Raw genomic sequence first — 24522 nt, 5'->3', positions numbered from 1 at the left:
TAGTTATTTTATTAACAATGAATTATTTATTTAATCGTTCTCAGTTTTGTTTGTTTCAAATATTACGTTAGTAATTATTTTCTGGTTGTTGCATCATAATTTAGTGTTGAACTTGCTTATACTTATCGTAATCTTTCAGTACAGTTAACAAATAAATTTTCTAATTATATTTATTGACACTTCTTTCATGGCTTCCAAATGGCATGCTTGAACATGTTGCATCTTCGCATTTTTTCTTGTGCTTACTTAACAAAACTAACGCGTTGAATTATTGAAACATATAAATAGTTGCTTGTTTGGCTGTTTGTTTCTAACCTTGATTAAATCCTCCCATCGGTTGCATCTCTACCAATCAAACTCAATAGTTCGGAACAGATTGGCAATCGCAACATTTGGCGTGGGTGTTACGAGTTGATTAAACAAAGCCAACGTGTGTCATTTAGAATCTGGTTCCGATCCAGCTCGAAAATTAAGCCCCCAGCCGGTGTATACTTCTCGGAACGACAAAATTGAAAATTAACCTCTTCCATTAAGCAGCTGCCCCATATATCCGGGCCCGGAGAGACCAATAACCCATTACAATAGGCACCATTCGAAATAATTTCGCGTTGACAGTTAAGTTTGGGCTGCTCCAATTTTCCCCGCAGCCCACCCCGCCCAGCCAGATGGGTGGTGTTTTATCGTTCGTGGAAAACGAGTTGCAAATGGGTTTTGCTTTACCATGCATATCATTTGCAATCAATTTAACGCAAGTTGCATTTATTACTTCGCCAGCGCGGTGTGTGCTCAGCTACGTGTAACGTAGTATGTACTAAGTGGATTATATCCGGTGTGTGTGGAAGTGTGGGTGCGAGGAGTTTTTTTCCGCAGCCACAACGTCGTTATCGACTTTCGGTTGGATTGCAGCTGCTGTTTCGCACACAATGGCTATCGGCCCAGAGTGCAACAGAGACTAGCTACACAGTGGGATCACTTGTTGGGTCTAGTAAAAGTTTCGTGGTAGCAAAACTACACTTATTGCTCGTATCCTGTAGCATTTAGTGCAAAGAAGAAATTTTACCTTTTTCGGTGTTGGGCCAACAAATATTTTAGAATATCGGATACCCTTCAAGGATTTATTTTCCTTGAACACCTTTTATACATAGGTTCAAGAGAATATTTTTCTATTCAAAAAAGATAGCACCGGTATTGTGATAAAAAATTAATTTTTTCTTCCCAAAGAGTGCATTAATTTTTCAGATGAATATATTATTTAAAAAGAAACGTCTCAATCTGCCCGCAAATTGTTCATGAAGAGTACATACAATTTTATTCAAATCGCTTTAGCCTTTTTCAAATACTAGTTGAATTATTTAGCAACGGTGTGTGATGTAAATACTGAATATTTTTTTCGTTGAAATTTGATGAAGAAATACAGCATGTATTTTTAATCAATTGTCGCAAAGCGAAAATGAAAAAGAGGAAATAAATAAGGCAATGTGTTTGAAATAACCGTCAAAACTTTACTAAGGTTTTACTAAGACAGGAAAGTTTTGAAATTTTTCGGAAACATGTACTTCTTAAAGTCACCTTTGGTTCAATCAGTGCGTTTGAACAAGTGGGTTGCGTTCTCTGTTGCTTGTGGATTGATCCTTCACTGTCTACCGCTTTAAACTTTGTGTTACGACATTACGTCTTAAAAAACTACCTGTGGGTTAGTGGCGTTTTCCCATCACATTTCAAATCTGTTTTTATTTGGTAACTATTTTTTGTAGCATTTGATATAACAGAGTGAAATAAGAAACCACGCATCGCAATGGGGAAAAGACGAGAGATTTTCCCTCTGACAATTCTTGCGCTTGTAGTGAAAATTTATTCAATGTTTTGCGTGTGAATTCGAAGATATTGAAATTCTTAATCGTGGTCATATGCTTAAACTGCAAAGAAGAATGTTTCAATTATTGTGGTAACTATTCCTTCCGAATGAAATGTTAATTAAAAGGGACTTTCAACGTTTGTTTCTGACTTGTCCCCTAACTAAAATTTTGGGTACTATTGAAGATTTTTTTTTGGGATTTTGAGTTCTTGGAACTGATGTAATCAAGAAATGCTTGCGAATAGACGATTCAAAAGTCGCACAACGCTGTTATTCCGATATCGTAAAAAAAGTTTTGTGAAGAAGCTGATTAAGTACCTTTCTCAAATGTTCATAATTTTTTTTAAGGAAGAATGCACCTTTATAGGAAATAAATCGGGTTTTCTTTAGGTACATTTACGTGATTTAACTGCAACAGAAACCATTCCAAAATTTTAGTTGTCACCTATTATCAAATTAGTCGTAGACGCATACTGACCAGAACAATAGAGGATCATAAACGTCTTATTCAAGTTTGCATGTTGCGTCTGACCCGAAACGGGCAGTGGTGCGAGACTAGGTATCGCAGCCCTAGTTAGACAGGACGCTGAATATAAATTACTACGAATAATCCAGAAAATAATACAGAACGAAATAATCGGCATGGACTTAGGCGATCGATAAAAGACAACAATAATTGAAAATTCGATACTTGGCATGAAAGTACTCTACTTGATTCGGCACGCGCAGATTTGCTGCGTACGTTTGTACGATCAGTAACCGTATAGGCGTGCTGAGAATTAAGGACAATTTCTTCAGTTACAGCCCAATCAAAGTATTCGCACCGACCAATAATAATCCCAATACCGAGAAGTATATAAAATAAGTATGTAAATTCCTTAAAAAGACGTGCTGTGAGCGCCCAGAACACGACAACAAGATCGTCATCGAAAATGCAGGTCAGACAAGAAGACTTCTTCCACCGTAATAGGTAGAGAAATCATCCAATCTGCTACAAAAGACGATGGTGAGGTTAATCAATTTCGCTGTTGACAGAGGCATGGACATCTTTAGCACTTATTTCGTACGCTGGAGTATTTGAAGGTACACATGAAAGCACTCGAATAAGGAGACGTATTTTCAGATCGATTATATTCTGATCGACGAGCGGCTTTTCTCAGACGTTACAGACCAGTTGAGTGCCGCGCTATCCATACGAATGGCTGATATTAGGAAGCATTTGAGGAAACTGGAATAAGCGCACCATGAGACGGAGGTCATCTTAATGAAAACTGTAAATCGGAACATGAGGCGTCGATTGCACTACATTTGCATTAAAAAATGGACAAAAACTGCCGATTTCAAAAAGTTTACTTTCACACGCACTGACGAAACTACCCATGCTATCATAGTAACCCATGAGTAAGCAAGAAAAAAATTGACAGCTCTGTCAGTCGAACTCTAACCGTGATGGCGAAAACAGTGAAGTTACTCCGTTCAGAATTATGCGCGGTACCCTGCCGCATCGAAAAAGGACATTGTACGGCACTTTGTGGATGCCGATACACACGATCCGGCATCTACAACATCTTGGGACTATTGGACAACAATCAGAGCATCGAAAGAAAGCCCGGTACTGGTACAAGTTCCCCAAGAAGGTGCTGCTGTGGCTGACAATCAGCGAGAAGAGGATTCCAAAACTGCTCCTCTTTCACTCCGGACTGATTGTGAACGGGGAAATTTATAGTACGAAGTGCCTGCCGGAAGTTGTGTCGTTCATCAAAAAATGCCATGAGGGCGAAGACGCGATGTTCTGGTCAGATCGGCCCGCTACTCGAAGCGATCTTTGGAGGGGACTGAAGCGGCTGATTACTGATGTGTCACATACGTCGGTGAGCTCGCCTAATACCCCAGCTGCATCCACCCCTGAAGCGTAAGATCGACTCCAACATTATTGTGACGAAAATTTAGGAGAAATTGATGAATGAAATGAAGAAAGAACGCGAAAACATGCAAACATGCTACAACGGCATCATCACGTATGAAGTCAAATAGTTCAACGGTGTATGCCAGTAAACGCAACCTGTGGGTGTGGGTCTCGAGTTGCAACACAAAAATCGACGGGTCAACCGGAACGGTAATACTAGCGAACGCTAACTGTTTGTCTACAAGTAGCTAGATAAGAAGATTACAAAGTGAGTGGGTGCAATGAGTACAATGGCCTCTTCCTGACGCAATGCCTAACGATAAACACCCCTGCTGTGGTCATTGCTGATACCAAGAAGTTGAAAAGCTCCTACTCTCCTGGTTTCAACGGTGTTCCAGCTATTATTTTCTGTCGATGTGCTACTGCTCTTGCCGTGCTCCTCAGCCGGATTTTTACCAAATCGTTTGAAAAACATAAGTTTCTAGCGCTGTGGAAACAATCTATCATGTTTCCGATACACAAAATGGGAGACAAACGTGACGTAAGGAACTAGAGAGTAATAACCAGCGTTTCTGCTGGATCTAAGCTCTTCGAAATTTTCGTCCACAGTGTGATTCTAAACTGCACTAGAAGCTATATATCAGTTGATCAGCATGGTTTTATGCCGGGTCGTTCAGTGTCGACCAACTTGATCAACTTCACAAGTAACTGTATCTCACAGATGGAAGCTGGATCGCAAATTGACGCTGTTTATACAGATATTAAGGCCGCTTTTGGCACAGTAGATCATCGAATACTTTTACATAAGCTTTCTAAATTCGGTAAGTCTGAGAGTCTAACCTCTTGGCTGAGCTTGTATCTTTTAGGCCGCACCTTGAGTATTAAGCTGGATTCCGGACATTTAACAACAGTTCCGGAGTCCCTCAGGGCAGTAATCTGGGTCCACTGCTGTTTGCTTCATACTTCGATGATATTGCCATTTTGCTAGGAGCCGGGTGCGTATTGGTATATGCCGACGATCTGAAGATCTACCTTGTTGTGAATTCTGTCCAGGACTGCCAACGCCTGCAAGCACTGTTGGACACGTTTGCTGAATGGTGTAACAGAAACAAGCTTACAATAAGCATTGCTAAATGTGTGGTCATAACATTCCATCATTGTCATGTGCCTATTTCTTTCAATTACCAGATAAATGGATGTGTTCTCGAACGCGTAGATCAGATTAACGATCTTGGAGTTATGTTTGATCATAAGCTCACTTTCAATCAACGTTATACTGCTGTCATATCCAAAGCCTCGAAACAACTTGGTTTCATCACCAAAATTGCTCGAAACTTTACAGAACCACACTGCTTGAAAGCATTGTATTGTGCATTAGTTCGACCAATCCTTGAAAATGCCTGCATCATCTAGAATCCCCATGACTTGTGATTGAAAAACAGAATAGAACGCGTTTAATGAAGATTGATCTGGATACATTGGAGAGTCGTCGGAAGATTCAAAAAGCTACCTTCGTAGCCAAGCTGCTGAACAATGAACTTGATGCCCCGGTATTGCTTTTTTACCTTGATTTTCGAGCACCAAGTAGACTGCTTCGTTCGTCAAACTTACTGAAAACTAGGTCTCATCGGAACTTGTACGGCTTTTTTGAACCACTGACGTCATGCATCCGTACCTTCTCGATGGTCGAAGATTTATTCGATTGCGGAAATGTTTCCTCACGTACTTTTGGTAAAATAATCTCAAGGTCTGGGATGTTGCAATAGTTTTAGATTCAATATTTTCATGTAGATAATTTTAAAATTGTCAGATGAATCGACCAAAATACAAATACAAATAATCCCAGCGATAAACAGGGCTAGAGACTGGCAGATTTTAGTGGGTCGAGGTAGCAAACTTAACCCCGCTCGCTGAGTCCTCTTCTCGGGTTTTTCATCACCTTGAAATTAGAAGTATTGCAGACGTAAGGTCGTTTAGAAGACCAAACTATGCGGTATCCTAGATCTGGGCCCGATTGTCCAACGTAATGGCATGTAGGTCAACGAGTAAGAGACGATTGAACATCCAGCGATTATCAACTGGGGGAGTGGCTTCAGAGTACTTGCAGAACTAGATGAGCGAATCGTTGAGTAACTTGAAGAAGACCTGAACGAACTGTGGAGACATATCTACAGTACGATCAGTACCATAGCAAAAGTAGTGTCGGGTACAACTGTGACAGCAACAATAAGCGATCTGACGCCCCTTTTCAGCGAACGACAAATGAGAAGAAGCACGCCAGAGTTCACAGGATGATTCAGGCTGTGACACGTTAGAGCGAAGGGAGATACCGAGTTCACCGGAAGAACCGTCAACATTGGGAGCGTGTTTTTGTGGTGGCGGATGGTTACTTCTCCTGGTACACTGCAAGGAGCTTTTACAAGATGATTGACGGAGAATTTACAGGACGAATGAAGTAACCGAGACGTGTCAGCTCTTGTCATCTGCAACGACAAGGAGAGTAACCAAATTACCTGTAAATCTGGGTGGCCAGGCATTGAAAAAACAATTGCAGTGTGCTGTTGAACGGAGAAGAGAATAGAGGCATCAAAAGAAGCAGAACCAGTATTGGGAATGATGGATAAGCTGTAGATCCATTATCCATGGACGCGGTGAAGAAAGCATAGAAAGCTCTAATAACCTGCAGAGCCACTAGGACGACATTCTCGCCGAACTTTTTGAAGTCGCAGGCGCACAGCCGCATCGGTCCATCGATGCGTTAATTCAGAGAGCATGGTCTTATGACGAATCGCCCTCGGTCATGCCCGATTTACAAAAAAGGTCCATCGCCTGGACTGTAACAGTGATCGAGTCTTCACGCTTCTCAATACCGTGTACAAAATTTTCCCCTACTTTCTGTTACACAGACTGTAGCCGTTGTAGGAAGCCTTTGTTGATGCGCCACTATGAACCTAAAGTTCGCCTTACAATACGAGAATTCAACTTGTAAACTTCAGGGTAGCGTACGATTCAGTTAGGAGAAATGTGTTATGGCGGATTATACTTGAAGATGGCTTCGAACCGTTTAGACCAGTGGTTCCAAACCTAAGCACAAACAGATTTGTGGCTCCGTTGTGGAACTTCACGGTCCCCTGGAAAAAAAATTAAATTATAGGTTTTGTAGTATGAGGCTTGATTTGTCAATCTCATATCGTCCAGCATGACTAAGTTGTTTCATGTCTTGGTCTTTTTTGCAGACGGATTGAAAATCAGAATGAAGATTGAATCACCTGTCTAATTTACCAATGCCTTCGCGGCCCCCCAATTGATTTTAGCGGATTCTAATTAATTAATTGGATTAGACTGATTCGTGCTAAACTTGAAAATTCCACATCAAGCGTTAGGGTAACTGGTGAGACATTTTACGCTCTAGAAAATTTAGACGGCTTGAAACAGGGTGTCAGACTGTCAAACTTATTGTTCATCATGACGTTGAAAGGTGCTATACGTAGGGCTGGCGTGCAAAGAAGTGGCATCATTATTACGAACTAACAAAACGGAGTACTTGATGGCTGGTAGAGAGCGTGGTAGCCCGTCGGCTGTTGGTGGTGCGGTGGTGATTGATGGGGAATCATTTGAAGTAGTCGACGAATTTATTTACCTGATTACATTACATTACTGACTTGCGACAATGAGGTTAGCCGTGAGATTAAGAGGGCGTGAGATTAAATTGGGCCTGCTATGGATTGCGTAACCGGTTGAGGTCCCGCAGCCTGCAAATCCGTACGTACTTAGCACTCTATAGAACGCTGATTCTCCCGGTGGTCCCCTACGTCCATGAAACATGGATACTGAATAAGACAGATCGGCGTTCACTGGCGTTCAATCCTTGTCGGCAAACTGGAAGATGATTTTTGGTGCAGACACCTGAACCAGCCATACAAATCGGCGAATATTGTCAAGCGAATGAAACATGGTTCCAGAATGCTAGAACGCCGAAGAAGCAATCAGCAAAGGCTGTGTCTAGTAGAAATCCCGATAGAGTCCTACGATTCCGGGGTGGTTCCGTGCCCGTTCGGTGTGTGCTTTCGAAAAGGATGCTCAAGACTGGGTGACTCGGCAATGTATTCCGGATTCGGAATTGGATCCATAACCGGTCTGTCGCCGTAACAGTAAGTAAGTAGGTTACCGCAACGAGCTCATGCAACATCCAATGTGCAGGTAAGGAAGAAATATTCTAGGAACGTTGGCGGTATTTTCCACCAACATTGCCTTGTGTAAAATTTTGTCATAAAAATCTCGATTGAATGATTTGTGGTTATTCTTCTCACAAAATGGACACATTTTTCTTCAAAATGGACACATGTCCACTAAAAAAATATAAGTATTTGTTGTGCCAACTATAATAGCAATCATATGACAAATATTAATCAACACCCTTGGCACACTTGTCGTTTGGCATTTTTCATTCCTGTTCAAGCACGCTTTAGAAATTTTTGGCAGATACCTCGACTGTAATACTGGTAAACCTCAAAATAACCATTTATATGTTTTCGAATACTAACAACCTGGGGCTCATTGCAGCACAAACATATTTATAGCTGCCACGTACCGATTCTATGAACGGTAAAGGTATTTGTAATTAAAGTTTAACGATGATTTAAAACAATAGAGTACGAATCATTTTAATAATTTAAAAAACAATTTTTTAGCTGCAGGTAGCGTAACAAAATGACGCATCAAACAACCAAAATATTGAATTTCACCTCCTACTCCATGAACTGAAACATTTTTTCCCCAGAACTATAAACTCAGTTCAGACGCTGTTCTGATTAAAAATAAATATTTAAAATGCTCGATGGTGTCGATCGGCGAATTTCATTTTCATAATAACATCACCAACTTTACGAGCATTTAGTAGCCACCAATGAAAGAACCCAAACTAAGTATATTCGTAACACTGCTAACCCTCTTCACAGGTTTTTATCATTTCGATCAAACTGCACACCACTTATGATACCAACACTCGCAGCAGTCTCTGTTGGCAGCCGCAACCCGGGCGGACGTCGTTTTCAAGTACCCCTCGACAATTTTGTTTGCTTTTAATTGGTCTTTTCGATATGAATGGAAGGCAGCAGTGCACGGTTTTTTTTTCTCTTAACCAAGAAAAAATATGGCCGGAGGTTCATGTTTTATCTTGCATACTGCAACGCAGAGTAAAGCCCCTCTTTTTCGGTGCAGTGCAAGACACGAGCCGTCAGCGCGAGCTTGTGACGGAGAGCGACGACCCGGGGAGGAAGTTTAATCGTTTTACAGGCCAGGAACATGGTGTAGCGACACCTTGTTTTCATGTTTTTGCTCGTTATCAAAACCACAGTCGCAACTTTTTTGGCTCCCTTCATTGAGCTCCCGGCACGGGGGACAACAGCGTGAAAGCCAGTGTGTGTGTGTGTTTGTGTTCGGATTTTCTTCTGCAGCAGTGGCGCACTCTGCAGACGGGTGCCGACACGTTCGAAAGGGGTGGAAGGATGGGTATGCTTTGGCAACCATTTCCGTGTTTTCAGATACTGTAATTTTGTATTAGTTCTTCGGTGCGCTGCTAGTTACTTTATTTATTCTTGTTATTTTATTGTTACGGCTATCGGTGAGGATTAGCTTTCTTTTCGCTTAGTAACGCTTTGGCATTGTCTAGTACTTTTTTTTATTTTGTTGTTATTTTATTTGTAAGTTTTCCTGCCTGCCTTTTCGTGTTACGTTCTTTTCGAGCTAAACCGCTGACTGCATGGGAGAGTGAAATCTTCCGTTGATGAAGTAGGTAAGCTACGATGCATTTGTTGAAGCTACAAGGAATGAAAGAATTGTTGATCTCTACCAGCTACTATAGAAGTGGAAGTTCAAAAATACGGTCAAACCGCTAGAATTTATTGTTCTTTCGTTTTCCTTAGCATTTGGTTTTTGATTTATTCACTAACTCATTAGTTTTATCTAAACTGTGCAAAATCAGTAAGGGAAGAGTTCACATCTACAACTAAAATTTATGAGGATTTCCTACAGTAGTCAGTTTTGTTAGAAACATGTGAAAATTATTTTCTGGAATGATTATCTATCTGCTTTACAGGGCTTTATTGCAATCAAGCAAATCTACGAATTTCTCTTTGCTTAGAGTGTTTTTAGTTTTGAATTTTACACTACGCGCGTTTGCTGGTAGAACAGTTTATCTATGGGAGCTTACAAGAACCATCTTGTGCGATATTATTTTCTAATAGCTATGAAAAATTTAAAACTCAAACCTTTAAACAGAACCGATACAAGAAAATGTGGCTATCATTTCTCTACGATTTATTTGTTCAGCATTTTTTGTTCTTCTTAGTAAAATTTAAGTTTCTTATATTTTGGCCCAAGTAAATTGTATTCTTATAGCCTGCCGAACCACAATTAATTGCCCGCAACTATTGGCTCTGTGTTTCAGCCACCAAAATGGTTCTCAGAGCATAGCTCTGTGTTTGAGTGACTCATCTGTACATGAGGAAAAGATTTACCCAAACTACTCTCAATTGGCCCATACATACGATCGGTGTTTGATTTTTTTTGCTATTTCTATTGCATATAAAAAGCTTCAGCCGGTGCGCTTCCCTTGCACGCTCGAGCACAGATTCTGCTGTTAGCCATAATAAATTTTTATTAGTGTTTAAAATTACTTTTATTTTGTGTCATTATCTTTGTGGTACGAGAATGAACTTTCCTAGTTTGATAACTACATATGGGAAATGGAAAGCACCCCGGAACAGAAATCGAATTCTCCATCTCAATAAATAAACAACGAACATTTTCAACCTGGGTTATAAAACCTTACTTATTACAATTTGCCGCATTTTTCTGCGCCTTTGTCGCCACTCTTTGTTCATAAACAAGGCGCGCATTATTTAATCACGCTTACACTGCCAAATCACATGCGTTGAGGTCATAATCGGATTAGGGTCAACTAGAAGCGATAGGCTGCTTTCGTTTCTGCCGAACCAATGCTGCTTCATTTTCACCACGTTACTGTCAATTGTTGGTACTTTTTTGAGCTGGAAGCGATTTGCGTAGACTCGGAAGGACTCGTTACCAAGCACTCCTTTCTCCTAGTTAAATCTAAGCCCCAAAGAGGAAAATAAAACACTGGTAGAACCTAAATCACTATAATGAAGTCTTATATATTGTTAATTATTTCGTTTGGCTTGCCTAAGCTAGTTACAAAGAACTCAATCGAGGAGGAAAACTAATTTCTTCAAATTAAATTAAACTGTCCCGAAAGTGCTGTTACTATGTTCAGTTGACACAATCCTGGCAGAGAAAATAAATAACCAGCTCGCTCGGAATAATTGAATAAACCACTTCCAAACGTACCAAAGACAAACCTGCGATGCAGCATTATTTCTAACGCCATTTTCATTGGAGCGACATATTCGCTTGTTTCGATGAAGCGAGTTAATTTCGTGATAAACTCCTACACGTTCCAGGCTGAATTGTATATCCTCCCCGCTCCGGTTCGCCGGGTTTCCACCCGAAAAGACATGGCGAACAATCGCCAGCCCGTCGTTCGTCGGTCGACCTCAGGAAGGCAACAACAATGGCCAGGGATTAGAGATGAGATCAAATGGAACCGATACGGCACCGGCTTACGGCTTACAAAAAAAAGTGCGAGACCAGCCGAATTCTTCGCTCACGAGCCGGAAAGGAAAATGTGACCTTTTCGTTTCCAGTTTCCTCAGGTCTTTATTCTTTTCTTTTGTGCGGAAAATCTCGGCCCTGCCTGCTCCCACGGCAGCAAGATTTGAACCCCAACGGACGGCCCGCAGGCAGACAAACGATAGTAATCTTCAATTTCCGAGACCGCGTCGCGTTTGTGTCGCTCGTTCACCGGTACCACCGGGCCCGAAGGACCCAATCAACAGATTTAGAATTCGTGCCGTTTCTCGATTCCATTGGCGGTAAAAGTTAGGGTATAACATGCGGCAGAGAATTTATATGGCAAGGCTGAATAGGATACGTAGCGTAGGTGAAGCAGCATGACGGGCAGAGACAAAACGCTTGCAAAAGGATATTTATTAATGATTAGGGTGCTGTGCCTTTATTCTAAAAGGATGCGCTCTTGAGTGAAAACAGTTGCAATGTATTTCGCATTGTTTTAATGCAGGTTAGTTGCAAGTTCTACGTCGCGGATGGCTGATTATTTCTTTCTGTGGTGTAATGGCGGCTTATTTTTTATTACTCACTGTTCGATGTCCTCTTTTCAATTTGGCATGTGGTAGGTGAGTATACTGTTTTAGTTTGGACTAGTCAATACATTACAATCAATTTTACGTAACCTTCAGATCCTGGAAAGAAACATCCATAGATTAAAATTAATAAAAAAGCTTAAGTTTTAGCTTGAAAAAATGATACGCTGATGTCTTAAAATAAATATAAGTTGTATATATTATAATGTAACAATAGTAACAAGAAGTAATATTTCAGTGATTTACTGATTCTGAACAATGTTTTTATCTTCGGATTTTTTGATACATTTTTTTGATTTTTCAAATTTTTGACGTTGACTAACGTCTATATCGAAGTTAGGCACCAAAATTTGAAAATCTAGTAATACAACCAGGGAAAACCAGGGAAAAGTGGTCAGGTTTTGAGCGCTTATTTTTCAGTCATTTATAATCAGGTTTTCGAGGTTTCGGCATCAATCGATCAGAAATTCTTTTACGGTTTATTTATGTAACAAAAACAAACTATTGTTTGAGATACACTATTGAAAAATTGGTAGATAATATCGATTGTCTAAATCATACCGCGCAGCCAATCACTACCTCTCTTCACAAGCACAGTCGATACTAACGGATACAATCGATCTGACTTTGTTGTTATTGTTGTTGTCACTTTCTGTTTCCGATGCTTATTTACGTTCCATGTCATTTCCTTATCTACTTAGCCCCTCCTTCTTTCTAACTAACTGACGAAGCCTTGGTATAAAAGGTATCGTTCGAGCATTTCACCCCATCAGTTTCATTACTAAACCGTACCGGCTACATACGGACGCTAGGTGTTAGCAGCTGGAAGGAGGAAAGACAAAATAGTACTGGTCATCTCGTGCCGGTTTCACCCGTAATGCTGGTGGCTGTTAGTAGTATATGGCTACTGCAAAATACTAAAATGGCTGGAATTCTGGACGGACTAACCAGTAAACAAGAATAATCGGCAATTGGCACCTTTTGGTGCCTCGAAGTTTTGTAAAAGAAGCGTTGCAATTCCCTCTACTATTTGTTTTAATGGAATTTAAACATACGGTAGTCAACGTCATTCGGTCGTGTCTTGAATACCACCCTCCTACTATTTTCTGATTGCAATAGTTCTACTCTGTTGTTTGCATTTGCAAAAATGAAAATTTATTTACTAATAGCTCTTGAACCTTATGTAATTATGTAATGATATTTTATAATATTCAAAAATAATATGTATTTAGGAAATGATAATTATCGCTATCAGTTACCGGCCATTACTTTTGTACTGTGTAAACTAAAGAGTTAATTTATGGTGTCTTAAAGGTGCGAATGTTGAGGAAAATGATGAAGTGCAAATAATGTTTAACAAATTTTTGATACCCAATTAATTACAGATCAAGCAGTGGATTTTTTTTTGTTTTTGATTAATAGTTTACGATGTAATTTGATGTATTTATAAGGCTTCATTTAGAATTTCTCTCAACAATTTTTTTCGGGTTTCCGAATAATCACTTCCAATGATTAAACGTTGGTCATATATTTGTGCATTTTTTTATTTTTAGTGCTCTGATAGGTTGGCGAATGGTTCGACACGCGTAACTTGAGATCCTATTGTGGTCATTCACCTCTGTCCTGCAACTCCTATCCTAACGTCCACGAGGTGCCGACCGGGATACGAGTAACCTTAGTGAAGATCGGGTAACCCCCGGTTGAAATTATGGTCGTATGCTGACTGGGAAGAGGGTCATACGCGGCTGTGACCCCATGCAAGGGGCGGCGTACAACAGCGTCTGACCCGGAGCGGGCGGCTGAATGCTGTATTCCGCCAGCTACACCTGAGATGGCAACTCCATCAGCAGGATGTAGGTATCGCGATCCTGGTAAGCTAGCATACCGAAACCTTTCTTTAACCACGAACAACGAATTTAGAAATGCGGAACGGATCAATCGGCAAAGACTTAGGCTAAAAACACTGAAAAAGATTAGGGTAAACGGTTGGAAATCGGGTACTTGAAACGTCGGATCTCTCAATAAACCGGCGCGGGCTGGCTTGCTTGCTCGAGAACACTGCGGCAAGGAGTCGAAATCGCAGCGATTCAGGAGGTTCGGTGGCCAAATTCCTTGCAACAGACCCTATTGCACACACTTCTTTCAAGTACCACATCCATTTACTACAGTGGCGGCAAAGCAGCGGAACGGGGCGTTTGTTTCGTAGTGCTGGGAAATCAGAAAACAAGAGTCATCCGGTGGAGGCCCGTAGATGACCGTATATGCATGTTGAAGATTGAGGACAAATTCTTTAACTACAGTTTAATCAACACCCACGCACCGACGAACGACAAGGAATCCAATGAGATGAGTTTTCTGACAAGCTTGAATCTATGACGAGTGCCCAAAACACGACGTAAAAGTCGTCATCGGAGACGCGAACGCACGAGTTGGAAGGGAGGATTTCTCTCGTCCGATCCATGGAACGCATAGCCTCCAATCTTCAACCAATTAAAACTTTGGCGCGGCCAGAGGAATGGCCATGTGTAGTTTTTGTTTTCCACGTTTGAATATTCGGAAACACACCTGGAGGCATCCAAATGGAGGAGCCTGCTTCCAGATCGATCACGTACTGATTGACGGTCGGCACTCTCCGGATGTTACTGATGTTAGGTCTTTTCGGGGACCAAACATTGACTCTGACTATATCCCGTCGTTTGTAAGATCCGCGCACGGTTGTTGAACGTGCTGAAATCTCGTACAGAGAGGACGACGCGTTTCAACATTCAGCGGCTGAGAGAGCTGATGGCATGGCAGCAGAATACGCCAGAGAGCTGGATCAACGGATCGCAGAACAGCAGGAGGAAGGAGTGGAAGACATGAAAGGGCTGTGGAGATGTAGTCAGAACAGAGAAAGGTACAGGGGGCAGAGGTGCCGAAAATAGAACCCACCGTCGGAAGAAGCGCGAGTACGAGGAGTAGGTGCTCGCCAGCGCAGAGGACAGCTATGCTCAAAACGACGTGCGGCGCTTCTGTAGAACAGTCAACAGTGTCAGAAGCAGAAATTGCCCTGTGCTGGTCATGTGTAATGACAAGGACGGCAACCTGTTTATTGATAAACCAACGGTTGCAACCAGGTGGAATGAGATTTTTCAGGCGCTTTTGAACGGGGAGGAGCCGGCTGAGCAGAGCAGGAACAGGATGACGATTATGAGTGACGAACAAGCTGTGGAGCACGCGAGGAGTCCGAAGTGGGGAAAAGCACGATATACAACCTGATGTGCTGGATTTATTATATGGTGTTACTGTAGGCGATCACCAGTGACTCCACGATCATACTTTTCTCGTAGTTCAGAGAGCTGGCAGGCTAATACTGTAATCTTTATGTTCGCACGTATTTCATTATCGATGCATTTATCAGCAGTCTGATTCGTCTGGCTTCGGCATTCAGTCGGACTTAGGTTTGGGCGTAGAGATGCCAACACTATATTATTTAAACACGTGGATTCTTCGGATTTCTATGAAACATCCGCAACAGTGAAAGAAATCCGCAGAAACATCCTTCGTCCTCGTAAAATTACGTGTTATCATGTAAAAGTCATCGCGAAACCCAAAAGCTGAACCGACCTTGTGCCCGCCCTCCAGAACACACCTTCAAGGACGATGCTAAACAGCAAATAGGAAAGTCCATCACTTTATCTTAATCCTCTGTGCCCCTAAAATGGACTCGAGATTATCCCCAAAACACTCACATACCCCGTGCAGGCATGGGGAAAACACAGCTCACTAAAGCGCATGTGGCCCATCTGCTAACAAACACACCACGCAGGGCTATTCGTATTACCCTCCGTCGCTAGCTAAAAACAAAACACTGGAGAGCCATTCATTAACACACGAGCCGAGGGTTTTTAACATAGGCACATGAGGCAACCGAGGGCTTGCAGTTTCGGGGAACACACAAGCATTGGTCGCCACGACGAGATCGACAATGGTATAATAATGACGGTAGTCATCGCATACAACCACCTGCAATATTTTTTTCCAATGTAGTTTTGTAAAAATGAAGCGTTTGAGAAAACACGTGTTAGCCAGCGGGCTCCCGAGGGCTCACGACGTCGGGAACACTCGGGCCTGTGTTTGCCGTCGCTTCTGAAGGGTTGTTTTATTAAGAACACTGTGGGTTTTCGTTTTGTATAAGCACTGAAGGGCAATTAAAATACCCTCCGTTGTATCGCTCAAAACACACACGCGTGTGGTGTGGTGGGTTTGGACATGCCTGCTCCGTAGCACTTGCGCCATGATGATCTTGATCAATCACGTCATCGTTAGCCATAACTGTTATCGATCGACTGTCAATGATGATATGATGCACGTTGTATTTGCGGCATTTCTGTAAACTTTGTCAGATTTAAAAGATCTGGTCCGTGGTTGCGGGAGCTTTCAAAAAACCTGCTTGGTACTAGCCCAAGAACCTTCTGGTTAAACATGATAGACCACGGAAAAGGATCTGCAAGAGTGTTTTGTAGGCGGCTATTGGTAAACGAGATGCCGCAGTAGTTGCGGCTTTACAGCCTATCACCCTTTTTGTATGTGGGGCAGATGATTCCTTTCATCCACTCGTCTGACAGCTACTCCTAAAGCCTGCAAATGGCCCAGTTTAGCTCACTAACCATGGTCTCTCTTCCATGCTCAACAGTCGTGTTTTGCTGGCGGCTTCGTATATTTGTTTTGGCTTATTTTCCGTCGGTCTAGTTCCGCCACTGTTCTTGTTGTGTCAATCATCCGGGAAGGCGACTCCACCCAGGACCCTAGGTTATGACTCTTTAAGTAAAGGACCGGTGCCAACAGTTTTACTTTTTCATGCAATAGAAGGCATGATCTCGAGGATTTTTCTTCTTAGAAAATCTCCCTGTGTCGGCTAGAAGTTGGGTTGGTCCATCAAAGTACTCCTTCCACCTGTCGACAACCTCACTTGCATCCGTTAACCTTCTTGAGCTTGAGCTCCTGAGAAACGTGGCCATGTCGCTTCGTGCCCGTTTGTACTTGGCCTTGTTCTCCCTCATGATTTTTCACGATATAACGCCCAGTTTCGGTTCTTCTCATTCACCGCTTCCTCGCATTGTCCGTCATACCGGTCATTTCTGCCGGTCGATGCCTCCACTTCAGGTGTTGGTATTTCGGTCCCCCATGCACCACCCGTCTTCAATAGGTGATGCGCCAAGCCCCTCCACCGTGGGTAGTACCGCTTCGAGCTATTGCGCGTATTCCTTCGCAGCTTGGGAGTCCTGAGGCTGCTTCATGTTGAGCCGTTGAAGGTAGTGGTACAAGTCAATGTCCATACCGCGATTGGTGCGTATGTTGATAATGTCTAAGAAGAACCGGTTGTCGATGGAAACAGAGTTAATTTAGTTTGCTATATGTTGGTTAGGGTTGGTTAGGGAGTTGGCGAATGGTTGGACACGTGTCACTTGAAATCCTATTGTGGTCATTCACCTCTGTCCAGCAACTCCTATCCCAACCTCCACGTGGTGCCAACCGGGATACGAGTAACCTTAGCGGAGATCGGGTAACTAACCCCGGTGGAAACTTTGGTCGTATGCTGACTGGGAAGGGGGAATGTACGCGGCTGTTCCCCCATGTTAGGGGCGGCGTACAACAGCGTCTGATCCGGAGCGGGCTGCTGAATCATGAAACGCGGTGTCTCGCCAGCTATATCAAAGACGGTTGCCCCGTCGCGAGACTAGGTATCGCGGCCCTAGTAAGGCAGCATACTGAATTTTAAATACTACGAACAATCCAGATATAAATACGGAACGGAATAATCGGCATGGACCTAGGCGAACGAAAAAGGACAACGATTATTGGAAACTCGGTACTTGGAATGTATGGACTCTACTCGAACCGGCACGCGCAAGTATCCTGGCTAGAGAGCTGCGGAAGGTGAATGTGGAGGTTGCAGCTATCCAAGAGGTGCGGTGGCCGAAATCGGGAGAACGCGAGTTCCGAGCAGTAGATCCTATTGCGGACACTTCATTTAAGTACCACATCCACTATAGCGGCGGCGTGAAAGCAGAAAGAGGAGTCGGTTTCGTGCTAATTGGAAAACAGATGAAGCGTTTCATTAGATGTAGGCCGATCAGTGACCGTATATGCGTGTTGAGAATTAAGGGCAAATTCTTCAACTACAGCCTAATAAATGTGTACGCACCGACCAACGAGAAACCCGATGACGAAAAGGAGGAGTTCTATGAGCTCCTGGAAAAGACATACAATGAGTGCCCAGGACACGATATAAAGATTGTCATCGGAGATGCAAATGCACAGGTCGGGCAGGAAGACTTCTTCCGCCCCGTAACTGGTAGGGAAAGCTTCCACTCTACTACGAATGACAATGGCCTGAGGCTTGTTAATTTCGCTGCAGTTAGGGGGATGGCTATATGTAGCACTTATTTTGCACGCCGGAACATACGTAAGCACACCTGGATGCACCCGAATGGAGAGCTTTGCTCTCAAATTGACCACGTTCTGATTGATGGACGGCACTTTTCAGACGTTACAGACGTGAGGTCGTTCAGAGGACCGAACGTTGACTCGGATCACTATCTCGTAGTAGCCAAAATCCGCGCCCGGCTGTCCAACGTGCTGAAATCCAAGGCAACGAGGAGGATGCAGTTGAACAACCAGCGGCTATCAACTGAAGGAGTGGCTGCAGAGTACTCGCAGAAAGTTGATGAACGGATTGAGGAAAGATTTGAAGGGAACCTTCTCTCCCGCATACTGTTCCACAGACTGAGGCCGTTGCAGGAGACCTTTGTTGGCGAGTACCAATGCGGTTTTCGAGGGGGACGCTCCACGACGGACCAAATGTTTACCTTGCGACAAATCCTCGATAAATTTCGAGAACACAACTTGCAGACGCACCATCTGTTCATAGACTTCAGGGCAGCGTACGATTCAGTCAAGAGAAATGAGTTATGACAGATCATGATTGAACATGGCTTCCCAGCAAAGCTGATTAGGCTGATTCGTGCCACCCTTGAAGGTTCTACATCAAGCGTCAGGATAGCCGGTGAGATATCGGACTCGTTCGTGACGTTAGATGGTTTGAAGCAGGGCGACGGGCTGTCGAACTTATTGTTCAACATTGCATTGGAAGGTGCTATACGGAGGGCTGGTGTGCAGAGAAGCGGCACCATAATTAAGAAGTCGCACATGCTTCTCGGTTTAGCGGACGATATCGACATCATTGGTATCAACCGTAGAGCTGTGGAAGAGGCCTTCGGACCTCTCAGGAGGGAAGCTGCGAGAGTAGAGCTCGTCATAAATTCTGCCAAAACGAAATACATGGTGGCTGGCAGAGTGCGTGGTAGTCCTTCGGGTGTTGGTGCTGCGGTGGTGCTAGATGGAGAAACATTTGAAGTAGTTGACGAATTTATCTACCTGGGAACATTAGTGACATGTGCCAACGAGGATAGCCGTGAGAAAAAGAGGCGGATAGCAGCCGCAAACAGGGCCTTTTACGGATTACGTAACCAGCTAAGGTCCCGCAGTCTGCAAATCCGTACTAAACTTGCACTCTATAAAACACTGATTTTTCCGGTGGCTCTCTACGGCCATGAATCATGGACGCTGAAATAGGCTGATCGGCGAGATCTTGGTGTTTTTGAGCGTAGGATTTTGCGTTCAATCCTTGGCGGCAAACTAGAAAATGGTGTTTGGCGCAGACGCATGAACCATGAAGTGTACCAGGCATACAAATCGGCGGATATAGTCAAGCGGATAAAACACGGCAGGCTTCAGTGGGCTGGGCATGTAGCGAGAATGCCGGATGAGCGTCAATCGAAAACTATATTTAGCAGGAATCCCAATAGAGGTCGTCGACTTCGAGGTAGACCCCGCACTCGTTGGATGTGTGCTGTCAACGAGGATGCACGCGAAATAGGTGTTAGGGGCGATTGGAGGATAGCAGCCCAAGACCGAGGGACATTGCGACGTATTCTGGATTCGGCACTGGATCGATAATCGGTCTGTCGCCTTAAAAGTAAAGTAAGTAATGTTGGTTAGGGGATCTCCAAGTGGTTCGTGAATGTTTTTGCAGAAAATGAAGGTACTTCGGAGTACCAGTCCTCAGGAAGCTGCAAAGTTAACGCACCGCTAGCCGTTGTGGTTCGTCTCGGTGTGCAGGTTGTGTGGGCCAATCAAGGTTTTGTACATTTCGTGACTTCCAAACTGAGCGCTCATGCCTACGACGACGATCTAGATATCTCGAGGCGGTCAGCTGTCGTAGAGTTATTCCAGTTGCACATTGAACGCTTTTACACCGGGTCTTCGTGAGGGCAGTGCACGTTGGGGATGATGTAGTTGTAGAACATCTAGAAAACCAAAACCAACGACTTTCAAAAACAGGAATGCTCATATACTCCCCAATAAATCCAATCGACAATACGTCAGAAATCTTAATTATGGGTTTGAAGCCATTTTTAAATTACTCAAGTGATTTATAGTTTCTGCAAAGCTGTGTAAAAGTTAGAAATATTTTAAAATACTTCTAATTATTGATATTTTCAGATTCTGCTCTGCTGGTGCTCTCGTCTTCGCACATCTTTCCCACTATGTATTCCGGAGTAGTATTTGGCCCGTTCACTGTTAACATTTCGCTCCTTAACTGTGCGAAACGAGAACCATCGAATAGCACATGCTCAGCGGTTTCTTCCACGCCCGCTCATTGTGGACACATAGGTGACTCCACGAGCCCAAACTTGTACAGGTACTGCCTGAAGCAGCCATGGCCTGAGAGTATCTGCGTCAGGTGGTAGATAATTTCCCGATGGAGCCTCTCGATTCGTCTGGCTATCTCAGGACGCATATTGCCTCGTATAACTCAGGCACATGAGCCTGCAGGTGCTTTCCAGTTTACCGCGGTGACTGGAAGTACCACCACACGGGCCCGCCATACCTGAGTATAGACGTTGCCAAGCTAGCTAGCAGCTTCCGCCTGCTGCTGAATACCGCCGAGTTATTTGCCGTCATGCGCGATAATGCCGCTATAGTCGTGAAAGCTTTCTTGCACGCATAGTCGACGTGGCACTTGTCGTCGACCATTACCCATTCACCGGCACTAATCGCTGTCTCCTGTTCCAAATTTCGGTTGTTATGATGCACTAACTCCAGTTTAGTTCAGAATAGCATCCACCGTGGACTTACCTTTGCGGAAGCCGAACTGGTTGCTTAACAGACCGGTTTTACTCTCGGTGAATCTCACAAGTCTGTTGAGGATTACACTCTCGAGCACCTTACTCGCTGTGTCTAGCAGACAGATTGGTCTATAAGTCTCCTGGTGATTTCCCGGCCTTCGGTAGTAGTACCGGTCTCTGTCGCTTCCGGGAAGAGGCAGTCGTCTAGGCAGTTCTGCATGACCACCCTGAACAACCCGGCGGCTACCTTTATGGCCGTCTCAATGGCGAGGTTCAAATTTTCTTCTGGTCCCGGTGCCTTGCTCACCTTTAGGGTGTTTGTGATCTCAATGAGTTCACCGTCCGTTACCCTTGCCGCTTCCTCGACCTTTGCGTGGCTTCCATTACTCGCTATTTGTGGTGACTCAGCAGCTGGAGGCCAGGGGTTTGGCTCGTGGTGTTGGAAAAGAATCTGAGCTGAACCACTGGTGGTCGCTGTTAATGTGGCCGTTGTCCGCTCTTCAGTTTGTGATCAGTCCCGGGCTGCCGAACGTCACGTCGAAGATCGATTCCGCACCGTTTCTACTGTAGGTACTTTTAGCACCGACAGTTGCTAGATCTAAGTTGAGCTTCGCCTAAGCTCCCAATAAGATCGGGCCCCTTTGGTTAGTGCAGCGATTTCCCCACTCAACAGTCCAAGCGTTAAAGTCACCCGCCACCACCAATGGCTTTTGGCCCGTTAGTTTCACGGTTACATGATCGACCAGCTGAGCGAACCTTTCTGTAGACCAAGGTGGCGGTACAACGCATCTGCAGTAGAATACTCCGTCCATCTTGGCAACCACTTGAGCAGTTAGAGTACAGATTGATCTTCAACATGCAATATAGTTTGTGCCAATTATGCATGCGGTTGCTGAGTAATAAGAGTTTGAATGTCATTTTTCGATGTAAAAACTGATTTCTCTTCGCGTTAATTGCGTCACCCTCACGTCTGTGGTTTAGTAGCCGGTTGCTAGCCGGGCACTTGGGGCTTTTCGTAAAGTGCTTAGCGTCCTGCTTACCGGTGCATACCATTTCAGGCACATCTGAAGTGAGTAATATTGCACTTTGCAGCGATTTTTAGACTTTCGTGTAATCATTAGAAGCGCAACTAAGTTCTCGCTATTTGTCAATAGATGGCGTCAGCAGTAAGTGCGCATGACCGGCTTGTCTCGGTATTAGCAGTTCCACTTTAAGCCATTTCCAAGCAATAGCATGCTTTGGGAACGATTCAAACTAAGGAAATTGGGATCGTTATGATTCAAAGCTTGTGAAAAAATGCTCCAGTTGCAAAAAAGGAAGGGTTTTCTTTATCGCATCCTCACAGATGAAGAAAAATGGATTCATTGAAGCAGCCCAAAGAAAAAAAGTCATGAGAACTACCCGGCCATGCTTCTATGTCATCAGCTCGACGCGACGGTTATAGTGTGTAGTCGGTGTTATCAGGTCGGTGTTATTTAATATGAGTTGTTGAAACCGAACGAAACCACCAATAATAAGGAATGGTATCGACTTCAATTGATGCGATTGAGCTAAGCACTGTGCGAAAAACGGTCACAATAGGAACTGAGGCATATGATTCAACTGCGTGACAACGCTTCACCTCATATTGCAAAAGTTGTCAAAACTTACATAGAAACGCTCAAAAGGAAAGTCTGATTATTACTTGTTCCGTTTGATAGCACATGGTCTGACTGATGAGCAGTTTTAATTGTATGGAGACATCGAAAAATGCCTGTGTTCGTGGATACTCTAAAAGATCGAAATGGTATTCTGCCAGAAAGATGGGACAAAGTTGTAGTTAGCGATAGGCAATACTTCGGATTTTAGGTAAAATTATAAATAACTATTTTTCGAAAATTCTGCTTTGATAGATCTTTTTCAATCGCTACGACTGATTAATCGCGTTTTACAACACGTTTTTGCACACTTTGATAACATGTTTTAATGTAGTAAGATCGATAAGTGCTGTGTCTTGTCTCGCATCGTGTCGTATAAGTGATGTTTGTTTTTACGTGGCACAAAAAAGCAAAATATTTAAGTTTGATAACGAAGCACCAAATCTAGCGTTATGAACGAAATCATATTAGTAAGAGTTGCTGAAGTTTAATCCAGGCCACCAGCAATCCCACAAAAAATCGATCAAAACAAGCAAGATTTTTAAATATATTTCTATTGATTTGATTGACGAAAAAAAAATTCATGTTAAAAAAGTTGATAGAAAAATTAAACACACGAAACATTACCTGAAATTACGCTGCTGGAAAGTACAACACCAACGCTAAACAAAATGCCAAAAATGGTTTGCAATTTTTTTGGTGTGAATCAGGGCCGGCGTTTCTTGTGGGTAGTATGGGTAGTAGTACCCACTCGGAAAATATCCATGTGGGTACTGACCCACACGGAACTATCGGGAAAAACCAAAAAGAAATGTAATGTTGCTAGCGACAGATTTTTTTGATATCGTTGACCGAGAGGTTATAAATCTACATATTTATGTACAGTTGTAACTTTTCTCAGGGAATAGGATTATTTTTTAATTTTAATTTAATTAGTTTAAAAACGGTCAAAGTTACAGTTTTTTGATCGATGAAAGAAATGTTTGTGCTGGGAATAATTTTAATGTGTTCTGGTTAAGCTCGAGTCTACCAACGCGAAAGTTTCCATGTCCCTGATATTTAATTTTTGTTTTTAAAACAAATTTTAATGAAACAACATTAGATCTCTACATTTCATGCATTTCTAAGAGATTTGCTATAAAAAAACCTAAATTAATCCACCTAGCGGTCAGACCCAGCCTTTCTCATTCAAACTTATTATTTGTAGAAATAGATTTACATGAACGCTTCAATCCAATAAATGTGTATTCACTTTTTTGATTTTAAAATAATGATGTTGTAACAGAAGTATAAAATATTAAATTTAACGTAATGTAAATGCTCAATAGCGAAATAAAAGAAATGACTCTTAATTTCGAACAATTCAATCACGAGCGATACCGGGAACATTCAAATGGTACGATACCACATTTAAATTATATTGAGACCACATATATTGATCAAAGCAGGTATAGTCTTAAATAGCCTTTGAATTTCTTTTCTTTCCATAACTTTTAAACCACATACCAAACTGTTATGAAGTTTGTTATTTGTAAGTTTGAGAGATGACTCCTTCGTATGATACTAGTTATGTTCAAATAAGTCGTGTAATCTTTGAGATAAATTGATTATTCGATGTTTGAACCTCAAAGCAAGAGGTATGATCTCTTTTATCACAAGTCACTATTTTATTATCAAATACCCCTAAAGTTTATTATACACACATACATAC

The 24522-nt window shown here is 42.7% G+C and overlaps 1 protein-coding gene across 3 annotated transcripts in view; it reads right to left on the bottom strand.

Moving 5' to 3' along the window:
• Positions 1-3: 3 nt before the first annotated feature.
• Positions 4-24522, bottom strand: part of LOC129727163 (uncharacterized) — a 399476-nt gene continuing 374957 nt past the window's right edge. For all 3 annotated transcript variants that reach the window (XM_055684686.1, XM_055684685.1, XM_055684684.1), the window contains one exon: positions 4-12100. The gene's annotated coding sequence lies outside the window, so the exon portion shown is untranslated. The remainder of the gene's footprint in view (positions 12101-24522) is intronic.

This window comes from Wyeomyia smithii, chromosome 3, assembly GCF_029784165.1.
Source record: "Wyeomyia smithii strain HCP4-BCI-WySm-NY-G18 chromosome 3, ASM2978416v1, whole genome shotgun sequence".
Lineage (NCBI taxonomy): Eukaryota > Metazoa > Arthropoda > Insecta > Diptera > Culicidae > Wyeomyia > Wyeomyia smithii.
The sequence above is the reverse complement of the archived record's forward strand: the minus strand, read 5'-3'. Positions and strand labels throughout refer to the sequence as shown.